This window comes from Bactrocera neohumeralis, chromosome 4 (genome assembly GCF_024586455.1).
Source record: "Bactrocera neohumeralis isolate Rockhampton chromosome 4, APGP_CSIRO_Bneo_wtdbg2-racon-allhic-juicebox.fasta_v2, whole genome shotgun sequence".
NCBI classification, from domain to species: domain Eukaryota; kingdom Metazoa; phylum Arthropoda; class Insecta; order Diptera; family Tephritidae; genus Bactrocera; species Bactrocera neohumeralis.
The window spans coordinates 53,490,881-53,499,562 of NC_065921.1; the positions used below are offsets into that span (position 1 = coordinate 53,490,881).

An 8,682-nucleotide genomic window follows, 5' to 3' on the forward strand; every position below is an offset into this window, starting at 1 on the left:
TCAAAGAATATGTAAGGAATTGTGACATATGTAATAAAAACAAATATGATAGACATCCTATAAAAATACCAATTGGAGAGGTCCCAATACCTACAGAGGAAGGAGTATAAAAATACCAATTGATAGAAGCTATTCCAAATTTTTGGTTATTAAGCAAATCGAAGATAAGATTAATTTAGAAGATAAAGTGTTAGAAATATTACAAAGCTTCCCTAATATAAAGAAGTTAACAATTGATAATGAACCAGGATTCACTACGGTACAATTTAAGTCCTTGATGCAGAGACTTCAAATAGAAATATTTTTTTGTAACCCAAATCATAGTACCACGAATGGTCAAATTGAGAGGGTACATTCAACAATAATTGAAATTTCACGATGTATTAAACAAGAATATAATTTAATAAGCTTTTCAGAATCAATATTTAGAGCTGCCCAACAATATAATAAAACTATACATTCGGTAACTAATGAGAAACCATTTGAAGTACTTTATAATAAAGTCTCTCATGATATTTTACCAGACAAACTTTTATCAGCACAAACTAAGATGCTAGAAAGACACAATAAAAATAGAATTAATAAAACATATTTATGCGGAGATGTTATATATGAAAAGATTACAGGAGAGAGAAATAAACTAAATCCTAGATACAAGAAACAGGTAGTAAAAGAAGACTTAGGGAATAAAGTTAGAATTAACTACAGGAATAGAATAGTACATAAAGATAATATTAAATCTTAATCATATATTTTTAGAGGATGATACCCCTAATTATTCTAACACTAATTACCAATACAATGACAGACATTGTGGACTACACAAGAGAAGATTACGTATTATTAGAAGACGGAGATGTAGCCCTGTATAGTGACTACGGAGATATTTTCCACATCACTAATTTAACATACTTTAGAGAACTTATAAGTTCAGACACAAATTATTATAATAAAAAACTCAGATATAAAAATTTTGAACAAAATAATGAACAAGACAAGGCATATATTAATGATTTAGACACAGATCCAGAAATAGAACTCATAGAAACTTTATTAGAACAACTACAAATTAAAGATACAAGATATAGGAGAGGAATAAATGAAATAGGTACATTATGGAAGTGGATAGCAGGAACACCAGACCATGACGACCTAGTGTTAGTAAATAATAAATTAAACGAATTAATTAACAATAATAATAAACAATACACAACAAATTCTAAAATTTTTGGAATTATTAACCAATTAACTGAAACAATCAATAACATTAATGAAAACTCAAATATTAAAATTCTAATGAAACGGAAAAATCAATTCCTAATAACTGAATTACAAAATATGATTAATACAATAGCTATAGGAAAAATAGGAATTTTGAACCCGACAATTTTAAATTTAGACGAGATTAAAAGTATAATTAAGAATGAACATGGACGATTGACAATAACTGATATAATAGATATTTCAAATTTTAAAATAGTACAAAATAAAGATGTAATAGTTATATATATTAAGTATCCAAAAATTATATATGATTGCAAATATTATGAAGTAAGAGCAATTCCACAAAAAGATGGTAAATTAATAATTAATAATGAAATTGCAAAAGGCAAAAAAGAATATATAAATATTAAAAATTGCAAAAGAGAAATGATAAATACTTATTGTAAAATTAATAATAAAAATACTTGCCTATCAGATATTTTGTCCAATAAAAAAGGGAAATGTAAAAAAATTAAAGAAAAACATAAAGACATAGATATAATTAAAGAAGGAGCAATATTAGTCTCTGGAAATCATACTATAGATGACTCTGCCATAAATGGAGTTTACCTTGTAACATTTGAAAATTATACAAATATTGATAATATAACTTACGAAAATATTGATTGTAAAATTTGGAATTATTTAAAAAATAATCATATTAATAACTTTGAAATTATAGAATACATTGAAACAAAAAACAAAGAATTTGAATTTGAAAACATAAATATTTTGAGTGAAAGAATTAAAGAATTTAAAAATCATTCACTTTTCTGGTACATAATTGTAATACTTGTACTATTAATAACAATATACATAATCTATAAGATTTTAAAATTTAAAAAAATATATAAAACCAATAAGCAAAGCAAAAAATTAAAATTTCAAGAATTGTCATATAATGCTATTTTAGAGAGCATTTACAAAATATCAAAAAATGATACTGAATCGGGGACGATTCATCTTAGAGAGGGGGAGTTAACGGCAGCAGCCACACAGATACTTAACGATAAATGTAAACAAATTGTATCTTCTCACAGTATTACTGCTTGGTCAGCAGAATACTTTAATTAATAAGAAATCAATATATCACTTGTTTTGATAAGTAAGCAAAATCCAATATTCCATTATTTGTTTTGATAATGAGAATAATTGGAAATCCAATGCTCTGGCATTTCATCACTTAATGTAATGCCAAAGCATCTTTAGTAATAAGCATAGAATTATAAGAATATAAATATAAGTGCTTTTACTAATAAAGATCAGTGTATAATCGGCAAGCGTATTGAGTGATCATCTTGATGATCAAAGCGTCACCATTTGTTTAATTTCTACCGCGCGTTATTAGTTCATGCTGCCTCTATATCTGGATCAATCCCTTTTTGTGACATCAGTCATTCCAATAAAAATAATTTCATCAGCAGGGTATAACATTTGGGTAAACCGTACACCTTTAAAAGTGGAGTTTGTTAAAGAATCAAAAGAGCACATTTTAACTGAAAACCACAACATAAAGAAACAGATTGAGGAGTTGAAACCACTACATTACACACTAATAATGGGAAAAAAATTAAAGTAAAATATAATTTATATATGACATTAATAGATGGGAAAGTCTTAAATGTGTTGACAGAAACTAAAAGTGCACAGCAATGTCCCATCTGTTATGCCGGTCCAAAGGAATTTCGAACTATATGAAACTTTGATTCTCCTTATTTTGAACCGAAGACCGACGCTTTGAAATATGGATTAAGCCCTTTGCATGCGTGGATTCGTAGTTTCGAGTTTGTTTTAAAACTTTCATACAAGCTAGATTTGAAAAAATGGCAAGTTCGTGGAGCAGAAGAGAAGAGAATCCTGGCAGAAAAGAAACAAAAAATTCAAAAAGAGTTTTTGCTTCAAATGGGGCTTCATGTCGATAAGCCGAAAGCAAATGGCAGCGGCAACACCAACGATGGCAACACAGCTAGAAGAGCATTTTCTCGCACGGACCTTTTAGCATCTATTGCTGGTATAAATATTGATTTTTTGAAACATTTACACATAATCTTAATTGCTCTCTCCTCTGAATTTGAAATTGATGCTCAAAGGTTTCGTGATTATTGCATTAAAACCAGTGAAATATTTTTCCAAAACTACGAATGGTACTCTATGTCTGCCACAATACACAAAATATTAGTGCATTCGTCACAAATAATTGAGGCTTCAGTAGTACCCGTAGGTAATTTTATAAAAAAGATCGAACTGGTCACGCTCGAAAAGATTCAAGAGTGCACAACATACTTGACATGTATCATAGAGCTATGGATAGCTCTGACCCATATATTTCAAGTTTATGTTTGCAAGAACGTACAAATAGTTCAAAAAAACTTCCTTTTCCTCGAGAAGTCCATTGATCTTTTTAAAATGCCTGAATTGCCACCAGAATTGTTACTACCTTCAACATCTCAATAAGCCTCCAGCTGCAATTATAGTTATGATTCCGATGTAAGTTTAGAGTCGATAAATAATTATTCATTGGAATTAGAAGCTGCTGAAAACGAAGATTAAGATTAATCCATAAGCATTTACAACTTCTTTAAAATTATAAATTTATGAATTAAAAAATAAATTAATTTCTTGGTAGCATTCAATATTTTTTTAATAGTGGGCGCGGGCCGCCCATTTTTTCTAAAGCTTTTTTTGTCAGAAGAAGTCCGTTTTCAAAACTTGATGAAGCCAGCGTTTTGGTAAGTATTTTTGGCGACAATATGGGTTTTGGATATAGGAAAAAGAGGGCGTGGACCGTTCAATTTTTTCTCAAGTTGCTTTTTAGTACCAGGAAGTACGTTTTGCCACTACTTTGAAAAAGGGGGGCGTGGCCCGCCCATTTTGTTCTCAAATCGATTTTTTTATCATTAGAAGTCTACACACCAAATTTGGTGAAGCTAGTATTTTTTGCCGCTAAAATCCCAATTTCGGCCATAGTGCACGGCTACCCGCTTGAGACAAATATTCCAATACAACTACACATTTTTTCTCTATACACTAACACCAACGCACATTTTCGGGTTATTTTTTGTTTACCTAAATGCGATGAAAAAAAGTTTCTTTCATATCTTGATTTATTTGAATGAGTGCGAAGGAGAAAACATTATTGTCAATAGTGACAATAGAAAATCCCAAAAAGGGTAATAAAAAACAAGGGAAAATTGCGAGCCATTTGCAATTCTAGTGGGAAGAAGAACGGTAAGTGAACAAATTTGCATATTATAAATAAATTTTAAATTAATAACTTTATGCTATTGCAGCATTTAAACAAAGTACTTATCAATATCTAAAAAGGAAAGAAACACTTTGAAATAATTATAAATACATTTAATTAATTCCTATTTCTCTCTTTAGAAATGATCAGTTAATCATTCGGCATCAGAAGCAGAACAATATTGACTTGTGAGTTTTTTTGTTAAATTTTAGTATATATAAACTCATACATATAGTAGCTATTAAATTGAATGACCTGTGCGGTTGGTCCTAATAACTTAATTTATAAAATAACTACAATGTTTAACAAGTGCGGGCGGTTACATATGTATGTATATTCGTATTATTCTATTCTTTCGGCCTGCACAGTGCTAAAATTATACATAAAAGAACGTGTGCTTAAGCGGTCTGTGCAGTGTTAATATTATTTGTAGAAGAACATGTGTTTAAAGCGGCCTGTGCAGTGTAAAAATTTTATATAAAAGAACGTGTGTTTAAAGCGGCCTGTGCAGTGTTAATATTATTTGTAAAAGAACGTGTATTTTATAACTGAACTTTTTGATTAATTTTTTTTTTTTTTAAATTTTGCCTTTAAATCTCACTGACGAGAGTTTTGTATATTTATATTTCATTATATATGTATGTACATATATATATATATATATTTATATTACGAGTATATATAATATTATCATATTTTATATTATATCATATATTATATTATATATATATATATATACATAGATATATTTTTAAAATTTAAAATGAACAAAAGGACATTTTCGAAACTTTTGAGTAAGGAGAAGGCAAAGTTTAGGGCTACAGATAGATAGATAGTAGTTTAGAAAGCGATGATATACCATCCACAATCAGGGCAGCAGTCTCTGACAGATTCTGTGAAGTAGCAGATAGTTGTGGGGAAACATTAGTTAATTTAGATATTGATGAGGAACTGGAATATAGTGGTAATAGGGAAAATGAAAGATTTTTGTTTGATGATGACGAGGTTGATTTTTGTTTAGAAACAAAGGACAAAGATGATAGTGAGGAACTTCGTAATGGATTGAAGACATGGGCTGTTAAAAATAACATATCCCAAAATAGTTTAACGGACCTTTTACAAACCTTAGATAGAGCAGGTATTAAAGGACTGCCGTTATGTGCAAGGACTCTTTTAGGTACCAGTAGGCAGGTAGTTGAAATTAAATCTGTAGCTGAGGGGGAGTTATTGTATTTGTGAATACAATATAATTTTAATTTTCCAGAGTTTGATTTCCTAGACGATGTAGAAAAAGTTTCTATAGATGTAGGAATAGATGGACTTAAATTGTATAAAAGTTCCAATAGGACATTTGAAACGTACAATTAATAATCCCAATAAGATTTTACAGCAATTATATTTAAGAATAGAAGAAAGAAGAAATTTTACAGATTCTAGCAAAATGCCTGAAATAGATAGGTTTATTATTAATTGCAAAAACGATAAAGATAGTTTCTTTTTTAGCAATAAAGTAGGGTCTTTGAAAATTATCAACCAACAAAACCAACCGATACTTTTGGTTGTCTTATTTTGACAAAAGTTGGTGATATTTTCAAAGAGCCTTTGGAATACCTCATCTGGTTTAGGTATTGTAGTAGGTGAAATTAAAGATGAGGACATTAAATTTATTAAAAAAGTAGACTTAGCATTTAAATATTTTTCTATTCCAATAGGGAATAAATTTATTTAAATTCCTCTATCGCATAATTTGTTTTATAATTTTACATAGATAAATGGATTTTTCTTTCCTTATTGACACCTCTTCCTCGGAGAACATTAGTCCACGGCAGCGAGATGGTAAAATGACTTTATTGTACTTATATGTTTTTCATTGTAATCATATTAACTTTCTTTATAGGAGAAGAAATGACCTAATTTCGTATCGCCGAGCCCCATTCGCAGCGTATGGCCACCCAACTCCAACATAATATAAGTGGGGATACTGCGTCAGTACTGCAGAAAATTCTTGAAAGCCTTGGTAGAATAGAATCTCGGCAAGAAGACATAATAAAATGGCAAAAAGACATGAAAAATAGGTTATCAGCTGTAGAAAGCGCTCTTGCTGAGAAGGTATTTGATGAAATAAAATTATTATATTTTAAAATTATTTTAATTATTTATTATTTTAAATTTCAGATGCCAGAACGTGCGGAGATCCAAGTACAAGGTCAATTGTTTCGGGAGTGTAAGGTGCTCTCGTCAAAAACCCACCGCAGTGTAAGCCGCATCACTGGCGAAGGAGTGAGCGAGGAGCAGATGCTTTTGCAAAGCTTGCTCTCCATGTCGTCAGAGGAAACATTGCTGAAGGTGGAGGAGCACCTTACACGCCAAGCTTAGTCTGACGCTATTGTAAGTTTGCTTTTCTTTCCACATACATATATATATAAATATTTATAGATGAATATACATTTATAGATGGCCATTGTTCTAAATCTTAAATCTACCAAGGACTCGATAGAGAAGGTGATGCAATCCTTATTTAGTGACGAGTTGGTGTGGCTGTACAACTGCGATGGAAAATCGGGAAAAAAGGCCCTAAACAAATTAAGAATAGTGGATATCACTCTCGGTAATATTAATCTATTTTCATTCTTTCCTTTTTAGTTTCCCTTTTTAATTTTTCTTTTTTAATTTTTGGTTTTTAATTTTTCCTTTTTAATTATTAATTTTTTATATATAGCTGCATTTGCAAATATACAAGATAAGAAAATTTTACCTGTAAGACATTTTGTCAGTTTAAGCCATAATCGATATAAACATGTAAGACGTAATGTAAGGAATTAGATCCTTTTAAATTTAATTTTAAGTTTTTTTTATTATTATGCATATTTATATTATTAGTAGGTAATATTTCTGATTATAATAATAAATAAAATAAGAAATAATTAATGTTTTCTTAAAATAGTCTTTTATTTCATCTTTATTTTATTATAATCTTCTTTCAGGAATTTGTGTTTTATAATATTTTTACACTCTTTTATTTTCAGGTTGTAATAATTCTTTTCTTTAATTAATCTTTTTTTTATTAATTTTTTTAAATTAAATATATTTTTATTTATATATAAATTATAATAAATTTTATGTAAAAATGTAAAAAATAAAAAAAAATAAAAATTTTAAAAATTAAAAAGTTTTCTTTGAAATTTTAAAAGTAGGAATTAAAAATGCAACCCTGCATCAGATATTTAAAAAGAGAAAATGCAACCCTGCAGCAGCCGTCGATTGGGGATATTAGAGCAGGACAGATATACTTTTTTATATGACACTGCTGTATGAGCGCAACAAAGATGTATGATCACACGTATACGTACGTGAGTGGGTAAAATTGTCGCTCGGCCTATGGCAAAGTACACATGATTACCCTATGGATTACCCACTTTCTTACCCACTGATTATCTGGTTTTTTACCCGATCATGGTTGGCAGGGTATATATTCGCTTACACCATAGTGTCCCTAATAGTGTGTACGCTCACAAGCGTAAAAGTCCGCAAAGCGCATGCAACCACTCATCCGCATATATGTATGTCAGAAAAGGTGTCAGTGGAAGTAGTGGAAGAGCTTCGCCGGAACAAGTGAAATATTAAGATAAGCAAATATTTTTGTTGTTTTTTCACTTTTGAGGGCACTCTTTGGTAAACGATATACTTAGATGTGCCGTTGCTGCTCCATCTACTACGATTTTTTCGTTTATCTGTAAAAGCGTATTTTTGCCACTTTACAACAAAAATCGACTGCTGTGCAGGAAGCTGACAGTGCTCCCTTTCAACTCGTAAAGTGCCTAAATACCTTGGAGACGCATGAAATGGTCAATTCAGTTTGTTGAAAAAATATTTAAAATTATTATCATATACTAGTTAGAAAAACAGTTATCAGAGGGCAATACGGTTTTGTATTTTAATGTTGAATTATTTAAAATTTACTCCCTTCTACATATGCTCTGCCCAAACTTTCCTTTAGTTTTGTAACTTTCAAATAAAATAATATGAACCGATAAGTTATATAGTTAAATAAATTTTCTCATGAAAACAAAATTAGAAACTATCCCCCGCGAGCTCCTTCCACTAGTGATCCGTTCTCAATCGTCGTTTGTATTCTAGGCAGACTCTGCTCATTTGGTTTATTTATATTATAATAT

The 8,682-nt window shown here is 29.9% G+C and overlaps 1 pseudogene; it reads left to right on the plus strand.

Annotated features, from left to right (window-relative positions):
- Window positions 1-6,451: 6,451 nt before the first annotated feature.
- Window positions 6,452-7,330, plus strand: LOC126755763 (uncharacterized; annotated as a pseudogene).
- Window positions 7,331-8,682: the final 1,352 nt, after the last annotated feature.